Source organism: Pleurodeles waltl, chromosome 6 (assembly GCF_031143425.1).
Source record: "Pleurodeles waltl isolate 20211129_DDA chromosome 6, aPleWal1.hap1.20221129, whole genome shotgun sequence".
Taxonomy (NCBI): domain Eukaryota; kingdom Metazoa; phylum Chordata; class Amphibia; order Caudata; family Salamandridae; genus Pleurodeles; species Pleurodeles waltl.
Genome location: NC_090445.1, coordinates 972,085,003 through 972,101,804, shown reverse-complemented (window position 1 = coordinate 972,101,804; position 16,802 = coordinate 972,085,003).

Genomic DNA, 16,802 nt, shown 5'->3' with positions numbered 1-16,802 from the left:
GCAGGATGAAGCACACTGGGCCCAAAGCCCCCTCCAGAACCAGTGGAGATTTGCATCCACTCACCCTATCCTTGGCAGGATGAAGCACACTGGGCACACAGCCCCCTCCAGAACCAGTGGTGATATGCATCCACTATCACTTTCCTTTGCAGGATGCAGCACACTGGGCACTAAGCCCCCTCTAGCACCAGTGGAACGTCACCCACTTGAGAGACTGTGGCATTGCAGTCCCCAGGACCGAGCAATGGGCAAAGAACCCACTTGAGAGACTGTGGCCTTGCACTCCCCAGGACCAAGCAGTGGGCAAGCCACCCACTTGGGAGACTTGAGAGACTGTAGCTTTGCACTCCCCATGACCAAGCAGTGGGCAAAGCACCCATAAAGCCCCCTCCAGAACCAGTGGAGATATGCATCCACAATCACGTTCCTTGGCAGGATGCAGCACACTGGAACTAATCCCCCCTCCAGACCAGTGGAACGTCACCCACTTGAGAGACTGTGGCCTTGCACTCCCCAGGACCAAGCAGTGGGCAAACCACCCACTTGAGAGACTGTGGCTTTGCACTCCCCAGGACCAAGCAGTGGGCAAACCACCCACTTGAGAGACTGTGGCCTTGCACTCCCCAGGACCAAGCAGTGGGCATGTTGCCCCCTCCGGGAGCAGTGGCGTAGTACCATCTTCCAGCTGAGGTGCCTCCCCCTCGCCTTCCCCCTGAGGTGCCTGTGTGTTTTCGACCTGATGCCCTTGCAGTGTTCTCTCCGTTTTAAGGCACGAGTCAAGTGTGGGCTTCGCCCCTGTTTTTTTGGCCCACTGGTCCACGGACGTTTGCAAAGGACAGTGTACGGCCCTCTGTACATATTGTAAATATTTGTATATACTGTTGTTTACAATTGTTAACTTTATCTGCATTTTCTAAATATCACTGATTGAACTCAATTCCTTTTGTCCTTGCGTTCTTCCAGGGGGTTACAGGGTGTACATGTAATGTTGCTGCATGTGTTTTGTGGGTGGGGGTGAGGGTGTTGCGTGTTGCGTGTGTGTGTCACTCTTTTTTTCCTCCCCCCCTCCCCTATGTGCTAGGTGCTGTACTCACCATGGTAGTCGCCACCGCCTTCTTTGATGTCCCTGGTGTATTAGCAGCATCGGCAGGACCTGCATTTCAGGCTCCATGGCGTCCTGGTTCTTCGTTGAGTGTCGAAAGGTGAGTGGTTTCCCTTCCAAAGACTGTTTCCACCATGCTTTTGATGTCATTGGTACAGCTCCGGAAAGGCTGGCGGATTGGTGCATTGTAATACTGTGGGCAGTACATTGTCTTCCGCCTGGCTGTTGGCGGTGACCGCCGCTGAGTTTGTTGCTACCACCGTGGTGATCAGTTGTTAAAGTGGCTGTCTGTGTTGGCGGTTTCCACCGTGGTCGTGATAAAACATTTTTTGTACCGCCGGCCTGTTGACGGTATTACCGCACTTTAACACCGACCGCCAGGGATGTAATCAGGGCCATAGTTTTTAAGGTACATAGGCTTCCTTTTTATGCGAACCTCTCAGCGTGATACATTTGTTTCAAAATCATGACTGATTTCCCTTCCATTTTCCAGACCAACAGAATGTTGGTTGCCATCTGTCACTGTAGAATTCCAATTGTAATTTGCTAACCTTGACATACTCAATACTTCTCTATTCTCCAACACTTAAACATTTTTCCTGATTTCCTCAATTCAAAATGGTCTCATAAACTTAGACTCCACTTCAGATGACCACCTTGTTTTTTTCACAAGTACTATCTCCCCTAGTCTCCAGTACTTGGCAACAGCACTATGCTTATCATCAAATCATTCCTTATATCTCTTTTGGTAGGCAAACACCTTACTCCTGTTGAAACTTTCTTTTTCATTCTTCCATTCTAACCATTTAGAATTCAACTTGGATCCTGCCACACATTCTCTCATACAATGGAATTGAGATTCATTTTTTAAGGTGTTGGGAGTGCTCCTATGAGGCCATATCTTTTCCCTCAGGAGTTGTTTTATTCATCATGGCTAACTGAGCACTGTCCCTTATTAGTCCATTCAAGTCAATGAAGTCTTTATTCGATATTTCATCATAAAAGACATGCTACACATCATAATACTTATAAAATTATCAGTGCTAACGATAAAAACAATAAATACAATATTTCATAAAAGCTACTAAGAACGTATTAAATCTACTAATGCTTCTTTTGTTAAATATTTTAACATATTAAAAAGAAAAAAGAGTACATTACTTTGAAAACTCGGTTCTAAGGTTCAAGATAATTTACTTATCTAAAACATGTAGCTGTTTTAATAGTTCAGAACGAATTATCCATGCCCACCCCAGGAATTTGGCCACCCCTATTGCTATAATAGGTGAAAGATCAGTTTTAAGGATCCTACAAGCAGTCTCGGCCGATTGTGTGCCCAGACTTTTACATAGGGGAACCAACCACTTCTTCCTTGGGGCAGCATATAATGGACAGACAAAAAACAAGTGGCTCACATTTTCCCGCATTTCAGTACACAATGGGCATTTATCTGGGCCTCCCGTGCCCCAGGTTGAGGTTAAACACCTTAATGGTATTGAGCCCACTCTAACTTGGTGATATAATTTGCGGTCCATAGGTTTTGTAATAACATCCCAGTACTTTTCAATTGCAGAGACATCTTTCACGTGTACAAATGTTGTTGTAAGGGAACTACCTATAAGGGATGAGTGTGTTATGCCTACCACCCATTCCCAATATAGTTGTTTCAGCTCCTTTTTTGAAGGAAAAGTAGCTGAGTCTGGGTTGTGCCAAAGGGCACCTAGACCCATGGCACAAAGGGTGGTTCTAACACCCTTAAACCAACCAATCTTACCGGATCCTAGGGTGTCCCTTACCTCGAGGCATGCTTTCGCATATAATAACAGCTCTGGGGTAGACCACAACCTCCGCCAGAAGGCCAAGGGCCGAAATCTGGCTTGATCTTCCACCGGTTGGAGCCCAAGGTCATAAAGGAGCGGGATACGTGGAGATGACCTCGGAAGACCAACCGCCCCTCTTATAAATCTGTTTTGGGCCAGCATCAGTCGGTCCAGATTACTATAACCCCAAAGCTCAGCCCCATACAAGACTGAGGGAAGAATTTTTGACCCATAGATTTCCATAAGTGGGGACATCGGGCGGGTAAATGATCTTTTATATTCCTTAAGAAGGGCACCACCTAATTGAACATGTTTAAGTGCTTGGATATCAATCTGGGGTTTCCAACTAAAATTATCACTAAAATGCACACCCAGATATGTAAATTCATTAGTTTGCTCAAGAATAGCACCACCCATTTTAACCCTTGCCACAGTTTGTGTTCGACCTCTTAGTACCATGAATTTTGTTTTAGAAACATTTACTTCTAGCTCATGCTCGACACAGAATAACTCAAATCTGAGTAGGGCCTGCTGGAGCCCTTGCCTTGTCTTTGATAATAACAAGGTGTCATCCGCGAACATGAGCAATGGTACTTTCATTCCCGCTATCTGGGGAGCATCCATTCTGCTACCTTCCCCGAATGCTGGAAACACGCCGAAGTCAACGCCCTACTAAAGAAACCTACGGCTGACCCGAGCGACCTGAAAAACTTCCGCCCCATCTCCCTTCTGCCTTTCCCAGCCAAAGTATTAGAGAAGACCGTCAACAAACAGCTGACCACCTTCCTGGAAGACAACAACCTGCTCGACCCCTCACAGACCGGATTCCGAACCAACCACAGCACTGAAACCGCCCTCATCTCAGTCACAGACGACATCAGAACCCTGATGGACAACGGTGAAACAGTCGCCCTCATTCTTCTTGACCTCTCGGCTGCCTTTGACACCGTCTGTCACCGTACCCTAATCACCCGCCTCCGCTCCACCGGGATCCAAGACCAGGCCCTGGACTGGATCGCCTCCTTCCTCGTAAACCGCTCCCAAAGAGTCTACCTCCCTCCGTTTCGCTCAGAACCCACTGAGATCATCTGCGGCGTACCTCAAGGCTCATCACTCAGCCCGACACTCTTCAATGTCTACATGAGCCCCCTCGCTAACATCGTACGCAAGCACGACATCATCATCACCTCCTACGCCGACGACACCCAACTTATACTCTCCCTCACCAAGGACCCCGCCAGCGCCAAGACCAACCTACAAGAGGGTATGAAGGACGTCGCAGATTGGATGAGGCTCAGCCGCCTAAAGCTGAACTCTGAAAAAACTGAAGTCCTCATCCTCGGCAACACCCCGTCCGCCTGGGACGACTCCTGGTGGCCCACGGCCCTCGGCACCGCACCGACCCCCGCAGACCACGCCCGCAACCTCGGCTTCATCTTGGACCCCCTTCTCACCATGACCAAGCAAGTCAACGCCGTGTCCTCCGCCTGCTTCCTCACCCTCCGCATGCTCCGCAAGATCTTCCGCTGGATCCCCGCCGACACCAGAAAAACCGTGACCCACGCCCTCGTCACGAGCCGCCTGGACTACGGCAACACCCTCTACGCTGGGACCACCGCCAAACTCCAAAATCGCCTGCAACGCATTCAAAACGCCTCAGCCCGCCTCATCCTCGACGTACCCCGCAACAGCCACATCTCCGCACACCTGAGACACCTGCATTGGCTCCCAGTCAGCAAAAGGATCACCTTCCGACTTCTCACCCACGCACACAAAGCCCTCCACGACAAGGGACCGGAATACCTCAACAGACGGCTCAACTTCTACGTCCCCACCCGCCCCCTCCGCTCCTCTGGCCTCGCACTCGCCGCCGTCCCTCGCATCCGACGCTCTACGGCGGGTGGGAGATCTTTCTCCTTCCTGGCGGCCAAGACCTGGAACTCCCTCCCCACCAGCCTCAGGACCACCCAGGACCACTCCGCTTTCCGGAGACTCCTAAAGACCTGGCTGTTCGAGCAGCGATAACCACCCCCTTTGTCCCTAGCGCCTTGAGACCCGCACGGGTGAGTAGCGCGCTTTATAAATGCTAATGATTTGATTTGATTTGGGATGTGTTGCAAAATATTTGGTAACCCCGTTAATAAACAGGGAAATCAAAGTGGAAGCCAGGACACATCCTTGTCTAACACCTTTCAAAACATGGAACCTGTCCGTAACCTCGCCAGGCTTACCCCAGCGGACTTGGGCATAAGTGCATGCATGAAGATTCATTAAGAGTCGCACTAGAGCCCTGGGCATTCCCTGTTCCAGTATGCAATCCCATAATTTAGTCCTAGGGACCAAGTCGAATGCAGATCTTAGATCCACAAAAGCTGCATACAACTTGCCCTTACCCAAAAAAACTGTTTTCCAATATAAAAGGGCAAAGCGAAAGGCTTGATCAAGGGTGCTTACGTGAGGTCTAAAACCCGCCTGCAACGGAGTCAAAATATCTGAGTCTGTTAGCCATTCCTGTATCCTCCCTAAAATAAGGCGCGCTATGATTTTTTGGATCGCATCAATAAGGCTGATAGGCCGGTAATTTGAGGGTACTGAGCGATCGCCTTTCTTGTATATAGGAAGGATTTCTGCCCCATACCATGAGTCAGGAATTTTAGCGCCAGCTGCAACTGCATTTGCCAGGTGGAATATATAAGGTACCCACAGGTCCTGGTCTTCCAAAAAAATGTCAGCTGGAATACCATCAGGGCCAGGGGCCCTCCCTTTGGGAAGGTTTTGCAGGCAATTGATAACTTCAGTAACTGAGAACATTAACGGCTCGGCGGGCTCAAGACATTAGGGAATAGTCACTTCTACTGTATGACACTTAAACTGATCCTCCAAAAATTTTACCCACTGATGATTAGAGACAGATGCTGGGCTATAGTGGGCATCCTGCGAGATACCCCATTTTATGAGGTACCAAAACTGTTGCATATTGCGTTTACCACAGGCTTCTGATAACATAAGCCAGCGTTCCTCGTCCCACTTTTGTTTTGCTTTGCGTTTTGCCTCATTATAGAGTTTTCTACAAGATCTAATCTGGCTATAATTTTTGTTTTTAATAGCCTCGAAGAGAACTCTTTTTGTCTTGCTACACTCTTTATCGAACCAGGTAGTGGATGAGTATTTCTTGGTCCTAGGTTGTTTAGGGATAAATTTAATGAACAACTTTTTAAGTTCCTGAAACAAGTCAGAATGGGTACGTATAAGTTCGCTGTTAATCTCGTCCTGTGAGCCACAATTGTTTAAAAGCTCCACAGAACTAGACACTAAGGTTCTTATCGCCCTGCGGGCCCCAGCGTCCACAGCTATTTTGGGCCAGCGTACCCTGCGCGTATCATTGCTCACAATTACCTCTTTTTCTGTTATATTAGGACCACTGCCCTCAGACCTCTGAAAGCTGGAATCCCTTAAGGTCAAAACCAGCGGGTCATGATCGCTCTCTGGGCGTTCTGTAACTATCATATCAACAACTGCAGACCACTGCCTCACATCGACCAAAATATAGTCGATACGACTACTGTGTCTGCCGTTGTTGAACGTATGCCTGCCCTTCCTATCTGACTTGACCCTACCATTAACAGCTCTTAGACCCATATCCAGGCATAGCCCCTTGATATAGGTGGCTGAGCTCGACCTCTTAGCAATCGGAGGTATCTCGAGTTGGGGGATACCCCAGGATAGATCCTCATCCTCGGTGAGCGGGCCATCCTCAATACCCAAAGGCTCGAAACAAGTATTAAAATCCCCCATCACAATCTTGTGGCCATCGGTCGTTGTTCCTGATAGAATGTCGTCCAACAGGAGGAGGGTCGGAGAGACCCTTCCTCCCTGGAGGCCCCTGACATAAATATTAACCAACAGGATGTTTGTACCTTGGTTGGACTTTATCTTTAAGGCAATTATGTCTGGACTATCAATTGTCACTTCTTCAACTCTTACACCCACACTTTGGCGGACCCAAATGGTAAGACCTCCAACAGGACGCCCTTTCTGGCCCCTAATTGCTGGCTTGCTAAAGTTCAGATACCCCACCCGAAATATCGGTGTAATAGCCCATGTTTCCTGGAATGCAATTATATCGCCCTGATCTATGAAGTCCCTCCAATCAGGAATACACTGGCTGGACTCCAGACCGGCTATATTCCAGGATATATACCTTGATAACATATCAACAGGCTCAGCTAGAGCATAGGGTGAGTCCATACTAAAATTGGGAAATGCAGACACTGTACCAACAGGGGTAGTGTCAGGATTATTACTTTGATCTGTGGCAATAGCCTTCCAACTTATATCTTCTATGTGGGGGGATTTCAATAAAGTTAAGTTAACTATTTCTTCTCTACCGATGAGTCAATCATTCTCATCTAGGCAGGATAACGGCCCATATCTCCCGGCAGTAATCAAGGGTTCAATGCTTTCTGGTGCGAACCAACCCCTTGGAGGGTTAATGACATTTTTGTTAATCTGGGAAGGCACCTTCACCTCGGGATACACCGTAGGATAAAAATCTGGTAGTTCCCACGTAACTATTGGTCCATCTGCAAGTTGCGGGCACCAGCCTCTCAAAAATGGGACCACATTAGTACTCCAAAAATTAACAATTACCAGATCACCTGGGATATCTTTCGTCATGTGGCCAAGCCAACCCACCCTTCTAACATTTAGGATTTTACCATCAATGGTAGGAGGGAGGGGTCTATTCCTAGTAAGCCAGAAGGCTACTTTGTTTTTTAAATCATTGTAACCTTCTTTTTTGCCTGATCTAAGTTCTGGGACTCCTGACAATATACATACGAATGGAGCGGCCTCCGGTGGGAGATCAATCCTAACATTATAATTATTGTTGTACTCTCTTGCTTCCTTATGGACTCGAGTTGATTGTGGCCTACCCTCTAGGGACCCTCGAATCACTGCGGGTACCCTAGGTATAGTGGGCTCCGCCTCCAAACTTGTTTCGTTACATGGGGCTTTATGTCTTACACTGCTGCCCGCGAGTATTGCCTGCTCAACACAATTTCCAGATGGTAAATCTAGAGGTACCGTTAGTACATCTGCTGGTGTCGATGTTGCTTGTACCCTCAGACTATGAACCTCTTGGGTAAGTACTTCAATTTTCAACAATAGTGTGCTAAAAATTTCAGCCATTTTTGACGCTAACTTATCCTCTACTGTTGCCAGTATATTTTCTATATACTGCCTGTTATGACAGCAACCCACTGGCTTATCAGGTCCCCCGTCTAATCCTTTTGTTTTAGTAGTATGGGTTTTTGCTTCGAGGGGCTTTCGAGAATTGCTGACCTTCCCCACTCCTCTTTTGCCCAACGACTTTCTACAAGCCCTAACTGCTCTTACTGGTTGGGGGGGAGTCTCTGCCATAACCACGGGGCTAGATGGGCTCTCGCCAATTATACCCGTTGAGTCTAAGGGATTAGAGTGTATCTGTGCCTCAATTGGTATCATATCCTTATCAGTGTTGGCGCCCAGATCCTCAAAAGTAGACACTATGGCGGTCATTCTGACCCTGGCGGTCAAAGACCGCCAGGGCGGAGGACCGCGGGAGCACCGCCGACAGGCCGGCGGTGCTCCAATGGGGATTCCGACCGCGGCGGTAAAGCCGCGGTCGGACCGGCACCACTGGCGGACTCCCGCCAGTGTACCGCCGCCCCATTGAATCCTCCACGGCGGCGCAGCTTGCTGCGCCGCCGAGGGGATTCCGACCCCCCCTACCGCCATCCAGATCCCGGCGGTCCGACCGCCGGGATCCGGATGGCGGTAGGGGGGGTCGCGGGGCCCCTGGGGGCCCCTGCAGTGCCCATGCCACTGGCATGGGCATTGCAGGGGCCCCCGTAAGAGGGCCCCTAAATGTATTTCACTGTCTGCTGCGCAGACAGTGAAATACGCGACGGGTGCAACTGCACCCGTCGCACAGCTTCCACTCCGCCGGCTCGATTCCGAGCCGGCTTCATCGTGGAAGCCTCTTTCCCGCTGGGCTGGCGGGCGGCCTGAAGCCGACCGCCCGCCAGCCCAGCGGGAAAGCCAGAATTACCGCCGCGGTCTTTCGACCGCGGAACGGTAAGCTGACGGCGGGACTTTGGCGGGCGGCCTCCGCCGCCCGCCAAGGTCAGAATGAGGGCCTATATGTGGGGAGGAACTAGGGGGTGTCTGAACGGGGGAACCTCCTTTCCCTAGGGAGACTCTGCGATCGCTATTAATCTTTTTAACCACCTTAACCAGGTAGTTATCAAGCGTAGTAGCCCCTAGATTTTTGGCGGAGTTATTACAGTTAGCCATCATAGGTTGGTTGCAGTAAATACCACCAGCTATAATTCAGCAACACAAAACACAAGACCGCGTAATCAAGATGTAATACAGCTATTTACAGTTTAGGCAGAGTCCCGTGCCCAGACCAGTCTCTTCAAGCCTCTGAGGGCCACAGAGGGCCCGCCCTTTGCCCGGGCTTAGCGCGCGTCCCGCAGTGCGGTGTACCTTGTTGCAATTTAAAGGCCCGGGGGGCGTAACAGCACTTCCGCGCCACTTGGCGCACAGGAAACCCAGAGGATTCTGGGTATTGTAGTCCTCCCAGCGTGTTTTAGCAGGCAGCCTACAACGGCGGCTAGTTGCGGTAGTCCGAGCCTGACAGCCCTGTGTCCTTGATCGACCAACTGTAGGCTTGAAGAAGCTGACTGTACAGAGAAGTTTTGTCCTGCACTGGATCGAGGCTCAGCAGGCCGCTGTTGTGGAGCGGGTGGTTCTCGGATGGTTTCCCACTAGATTACAGAGACGATCAAGTTCAAGATCACTTAGTCCATTCATTTTCTCAACAAGGCCATTGGCTTGAGGAGCATGTAACGCTGTGCGTTGGCGTTCAATAGACAAATCCCTTAAAAACCTTTTCATCTCATCGGACACAAATTGAACACCATTATCTGTGACTATTATTTTAGGAATTCCTTTAGATGCAAATACATCTTTCAAAAATTCTATGACAGCCCTTGTAGTAACTGAACTAGTACAAGTACCATTACATATCTTTCATTGATGTTCAGTACATTAAATACCTAGCCCTAGTTTAAACCAGGGTTCATCAGGCACGTCTATGGGAGATAAGGGTGCTGTCCTTATTACCTTAGCCTTATCACTGTTTGCGCACAACCAACAATATCTTACTGAATTTTCAGCCTCTTTGTCAAAACCTGGCCACCAGTACCTTTCTCTTATCCTTGCTTTAGTAAGATTTCTTCCTAAGTGTACCTCATGTGCTAGGTTAATTATTTTCCCTCTTAATCCTTCGGGTGGTATTACATGATCTCCTCTAAAAGTCTGATAATCAATCACACTTAGTACATCTTTCACTCCCCAGAATTTTTGTAACTCTACATCCAAACTCTTCCATTCAGGCCAACCTCTATTTACCATGCGTCTTACCTCCACTAGATTGGCATCTTTCTCATTTGCTTTGTCCCAATTTTCCTGACACAGGGCTGATTCCATCACCCACATCATAGGAATCCTCTTTTCCAAATCACCATTTCCTTCAACTGGCAATCTGGAAAGACAGTCTGCTGTTGCATTCCTAAGTCCTGGTAGATACTTGATTTTAAAATTGAATTCCATTACACTCTCCACCCACCTTATAATTCTAGGAGTAGCTCTTTCTGACCCTTTACACGTAAATGTCTGCACTAAAGGCTTGCGATCAGACTTTAAGACAAAAGTTAGCCCCACAAAAAGAATTTAAAATGAAGGATAGCCCATACACATGCAAGTGCCTCTCATTCTATGACAGAATATTTTTCTTCTGCTCTCTTCAAGGAGCGAGAGGCAAATGTTATCACTTTTTCCTCACCAATGTCGATTTGAGTCAATACTGCCCCCAGATCCTTGAGGGTGGCATCTGTGGTCAGAATCATATTCCTAGTAACATCAAAATGGTTCGAATTAGGCAAATCTCCTATCACTTCTTTAATATTCGCAAACTCTTCCTCACACTCATTAGACTACACAAATTTGTTTCCTTTCTTAAGCAACATCCTTAAGGGCAAGACAATGCAGGCAAAACCTCTAATAAACTTTGAATAGTATTCTAGCAACCCAAGGAAAGAGCTAACACCATCCTTGTCAACAGGAGATGGTGGTTTGATGATGGATTCCGTCAAACTCATTTTTGGTTTTATTCCTTCCCCTGAAATAGTGTGTCCTAAGTATGTTACTGACTTCACCCTAAATTGCCACTTCTTTCTTTTCACTGTGTGTCCACTGTCTTTCAATTTCATTAAAACCTTCCTTAGAATGATATCATGAGCTGCTTCATTTTCTCCATACACTAGGATGTCATCTTGGAAAAATAGTACATTTTCTGCTCCATCAAGAACTTTCTTCAATAGTCTTTGAAAGCATGCAGCTGCTGACACTGAACCAAATGGTAGCCTTTTGAATCTGAAAGCCCCCAGTGGTGTTACAAAAGATGTGAGATGTATAAGGTTTGGTACCTTCCTTACTTTATGAACCACAGGTTTGGCACTACTCTTGAGAATTATTCTATGCTCAAAGTTCCTAAGTACTCCTAGTTTGTCAGTAAATACATCAGGAAACTCCTTTATTACATCCTCTCCACCACCTGAATTTTCTGTCCGCATGACCTGATCAGTACCATTAGGGTTTAGGAAATACCCAAATTCTTCTGATGCAGCCAGCCCAATAGGTTGTGATCTCTCTTGGCAACATAGACTTTTCCTACTGTTTCCCGGCCTTTGAAACAGATTTTCATTATAGTGCATCCAATAAGATCAATTTTGACTCCTCCGTATCCTCCCGGATTAATATCAGGTTCCTTCAGTTATATATTTTCTTTTCTGAATATACGTTCCCAGTTTTTATCTCCTATTAATTTCTAAGGTGATCCTGAGTTTGCTAAAACTGAGACCTCACTGCAATCAATTGTAATTTGACATTCAGGAACTTTTATACGATCGACATTCACGTTGTCATCATGTATTTCATTTGTGTCCTGTGATATACATGATATAGTATGTTGATGGATGTCTGGTTGACCTTCAATGTTGCTTACTTTCATACTCTTGCGTACTTTTATAATATGTTCTTTTTTTCCACATCCTTTGCATGTTAGATTTCTGGCAAAACACAAATGGCTACTCTATAAGTCTTTCGGGTTGCCACACCTGTAACATTTCATTCTGAAATCTTTAATTGTCTTCCCTTTCTTTCTTTCTTAACTCTGTGTATTTTTGATACTGGTCATTTCCACCTTATTAATTATACTATCATCCTCCTCTTCCACTTCAATTGTGTTCACTTGAGAATCATTTCCATTGGTGGGTTCTTCCCGCATTTCTTTAACCCAGTTTGTCGTATGCTCCATTCCCTCTACAGTGTCTAATGCTTCTTTCAACGTTGCTTTTTTACAAATATCTTCTCTTGGACTCTCGGATTGTTAGTGCAATGTACTAACTGGTCTCTGATTAATGAGTCTGTCAAATCTCCAAAATCACATGTACGTACTAAACCCTTAAGTGATGCTGTATATTTTCCAACTTTTTCTATTTTTCCTTGGACTCTGGAAAATAACTTGTCTCTTTCCAAGACAGCATTGATTTTTGGCCCAAAATGTTTCTCTAATATCAACATAGACATTTCAAAGCTGTCTCATGGTTCTCCTTCTGTAGTTCCTATGGGAATTTCATCAAGACTTTCATATATATTACAACCTTCAATCCCTAAATTATGTCATAGTACACCTTGTTTTCTTGCTGGGGAACATTTTTCTCCACCTATTGCAATTAAGTAGGAGTCCAGCATTTTTTTCCATATCTTCCAAGGTAGTATTGGCTCTCCTGCATCTGAGAGAAACTGTGGAGGTGGTAGCATGCTTCCTGCTGCCATAGTTGAAGTAAGTAGTAATGATAGAATATGTAAAAACAATGAATAATACATTAGATGTATTTATACTTTTTTTTCCTCTCTGTGGTGGCTGTGCTCTTTTATATAATGCATTTATTTATTTTATAGTCCTTTTTCTAATCTATTCCTTAATATTCTTTTTTTTTTTGTGTGTACTGGCTGTCAGTAAACCTATAGCGCATGCGCATTGACTAATTCTTCCCTGGAGAATTAGACTGCATTCCTCTCACGCGCGCACTTCGTTGGTTAATTCCTTATTATTTTTTTGCCTGTGTGTGCACTGCCTGACAGTAAATCTGTAGCGCTTGCTCGTTGACTAATTCTTCCTTGGAGAATTAGACTGACGCATGCGTGCTTCATTGGGAACTCCGCTGGGAACACACAGCACACTAAAATGCCTCCCGGTACCCGGTACTTGAGAATGCTGATTATAAAGTTGAGAACCAGAATCAATGCTCCATCTATTCAGTTATTTAAAGAACAAAAGTGAGTGATTCTCGCAGAGAAAAGCGGCCGCATGAGATGTTTATTTTTCATTCACGTTAGAAACTCACGCAGCTCTGCTGAATGTTGCTCAATGCATACGCGCTCACCTAAAAGTCAATATACTGCATGGATGAACGAATTAAAACGTTATTAGGTCCGTACTGCCTGGTTATATCACTGTTACCTCCAAGGTGATTGACTCACCAGCTGAAGCAGAAACTGATTAGTAAACTGTAGTCTCATAAAGCCTCACTGGTTCAATTCACTGGTGCAGTTCACACCTGGTTGATGAAACAATTCTATGTCAGGACCGGAGGCTCAGATTATGCTTCTCTTTCCATGCTTTATTTTTTAACAGCAGCCAATGAAAACCATGGAAAGTAAAAAACTACATGACCCAACACTAGTCATACCACGTGATAAACCATAGAGGAGGAAGCCTATAAAGTGTTGCCTCACACCCAGCCACTCCTCTTTCTAGGCTGCTTTGCAGCCAGATAAGTGATATTTCCTTCTTAACTTCTATAAGCATAATGTGTTTGGAGCAGGCTTTTCCCCTCCTTGGAAGCGTCCTTTTTTGGATCGCTTTTCCTTAATTGTGGAGTGGGAGCAAGGGAGCGAGGACTTGCGCGTCCTGCGCAGTCCTATCTTTATGCCGGTATGTCAAACTCTTTTTATTTATCGTTTTATGGCCTGTGCTCTACGTGAGCGCGTTATTCCAGGCAGCGCTGTCTCTGCCTCATTGACGCTCCTTTTCTCCTTTCCCCTGGCTGCTGCGTGTGTTCTCCAAGCCGCGGTGTTGTTCAGACGTCCCGGGGGCCTATAATTATCTCGAGCCCGGTCGCGTCGCCGGGCCGAGTATTCTGTTTGTTTTTCCTTCCCCCTGGGGTGCCGACTCCAGCGCTCGTGTCGGAGCGCTAATTAGGATTTGGTTGTTTTTCCAAGCTCTTCGAGAGCAGTGTCGAGAGGCTCTGCCTCGTGTAAGAACTGGCGCAGCTGCGCTATTAAGCTTGTTTGTTTAATTTCCACCGGCTCAGCTCACGTCTACGCCCCAGTGCTTGGACACTGGGGTTGAAATAATTTCTATTCAGGCTGGGCCTGATTCAAGGGTGTTTTTTAACCCCTTCAGGGCAGCTCCCTCCACATGCTAATTTTTGATTGTGGTTCACTGCCCTGATTTGTTCTTTTATTTGATTATACTGCTCCTTTGGAGGCCCTGTCTGCTGTTCTTCAGTATGGCTGGCTATGAGGACCAAGCCGAATAATTATACTATATGGATGATACTGCTGGTTCGTTTGACCAGTATTTAGTATATGCTCTTGACGCAGGAGTGCGTCACTCAGTTAACCAGGCCTTAGCTCAGGCCATTCAGCCCATCAAGCACCATCTCTTGGGCTTAGTGGATCAACAGGGCTGGGTAGCCCCGGTAGGTGCTCCTCCCATTGGGGAATCTCCCTTTTCAGCGAGTACTCAGGCTGCTAAGCAATCTTCTAACCCGCATGCTGCGGACTTTGAATCCCTTATAAGAAATATGGCAAGGGAGCATGACTACAATGCGGGAGCACAAAAGAAGGCTGTTAGTGACCCAGCTTCTTCTTCTTCTTCATCTGAGCACTCCTCCGAGCAGGGTGATGTTCCCCCTCGTAAACGCAAGAAGAAAGCTCATCACCGGGAAGTTCCTGCCCCTAAAGTGTTGACTTTCGAGCCAGAGGACATCGTGCATCCCAGATCCTCTTTGTGGTTACCACCCCCTGAGGTGGCAGATTATGTAGAGGCACATATCAGACACGGCTTCGATAAAAACATTTGTTCTAGACTGAGATCTTAGTGTCCCAGACCTGATTTTCCCTCCAAAGTTACCGAGACTCCAGAGTTCGATCCTACCCTAGTAACTTTCCTCAAGAAATCCGCGAAGGATCCTAAGAAGGGTATTGATCGTGCCTGGCGCGGATGCCAGGATAAGTTATTAGACATTTCTGGTCCTCTGACTAAGATCCTAGAATTGGCCTTTCAAGCCAAAGAGTCGGGTGAACCGATTAACCCGGATATTCTGGTAGGCTGAGCTCAGAGAGCTCTTTGTTTCTTGGGCAATGCTAATTGTGCCATCTCATCCGAACGACGCAGATCGGTTTTGATGAAGCTAGATCCCAAGCTGGCGGACCTCGCTGCATCTGAATCGGGTCCTGTGGCCCAGGGTTTACTTTTTGGATCTCCCTTTATGAAGGAACTTTCCAAGTTCGTTTCCACTTACGCCAGTCTGGACAAGGCACAAGGATCCATCCGTAGAGTGTTACGTCCACTTTTTCGAGGGGCCGGACGCTACAGAGGGCGTGCCTTCGGCCATTTCAATCAACAAGGCCCCCATCGTGGATCCTACCAGCAAGGAAGAGGGGGGTTTCAGGACTACGACTCCTCCTATTCTACCTTCTACCCGTCGAGACCAAGGTATGGTCGGGGCAGATTCCGCAGTGGGAGATCCAAAGGACAACAATCTTTCTCCCAGGAGTCGGGAGCCACAGGTGAGCTTGATTTTAAGTTCAGAAGTAATGTTGGGTGGCAGGACTCAGAACTTTTTGGAGAATAGGCGCCTGATTTCTTCGGATGCTTGGGTCTTAGAGACCGTACAAGGGTTCAAGCTAGAATTTTACGAGCCCCCGTATCAACAATGCCTTCCCAGGCAGGTATATTTTTCCCTTCAAGAGCACAGTCTCATTTCTGCAGAAGTTTCAGCTCTAGTCAAGAAGGGAGCCGTTATCAGGGTTTCCCATCTCTCTTCAGGGTTTGTCAGCCCAGTATTTCTAGTAGACAAGAAGGGCGGCGGCTCCCGCTTAGTTCTAAACTTAAAAGACTTCAACGGTTTTTTGCTATATCGCCATTTCAAAATGGAGGGTATCCATTTGCTGAGGGACGTTCTCCAGGAGGGAGACTGGTTAGTCAGTTTCGATCTAAAGGACGCCTACCTGACCATTCCTATTTTTCCTCCACATCGGAGGTTCCTTCAGTTCTGCTCGGAGACCGGATATTACGAGTACAAAGTTCTCCCCTTTGGTCTGTCCTCTGCCCCTTGGTGTTTCACGAAGGTAATGCGTCCAGTAGTGGAATTCCTTCGCTCCCAAGGGGTCAGATTAATAGTTTACGTAGACGACATCCTGATCATGGCCCAGGATCGAGAGCTTCTGTTATCTCACCTGGAATGTTCAGTGTCTCTGCTTCAGAGTCTAGGCTTTATAATCAATGCCCAAAAATCCATTCTGGTTCCCTCTCATCGGATAGACTTTCTAGGATTCCAGATAGACTCAATACAGTCTCTGCTGATTCTTCCCCCCGGGAAGATTCATTCAATCAAGAGAGAATTGAGGTGTCTGTTATCCAAACAGACTGTATCATTGAGGGCGATCGCTCGTATGGTGGGCCTGCTTTCTTCTTCGAT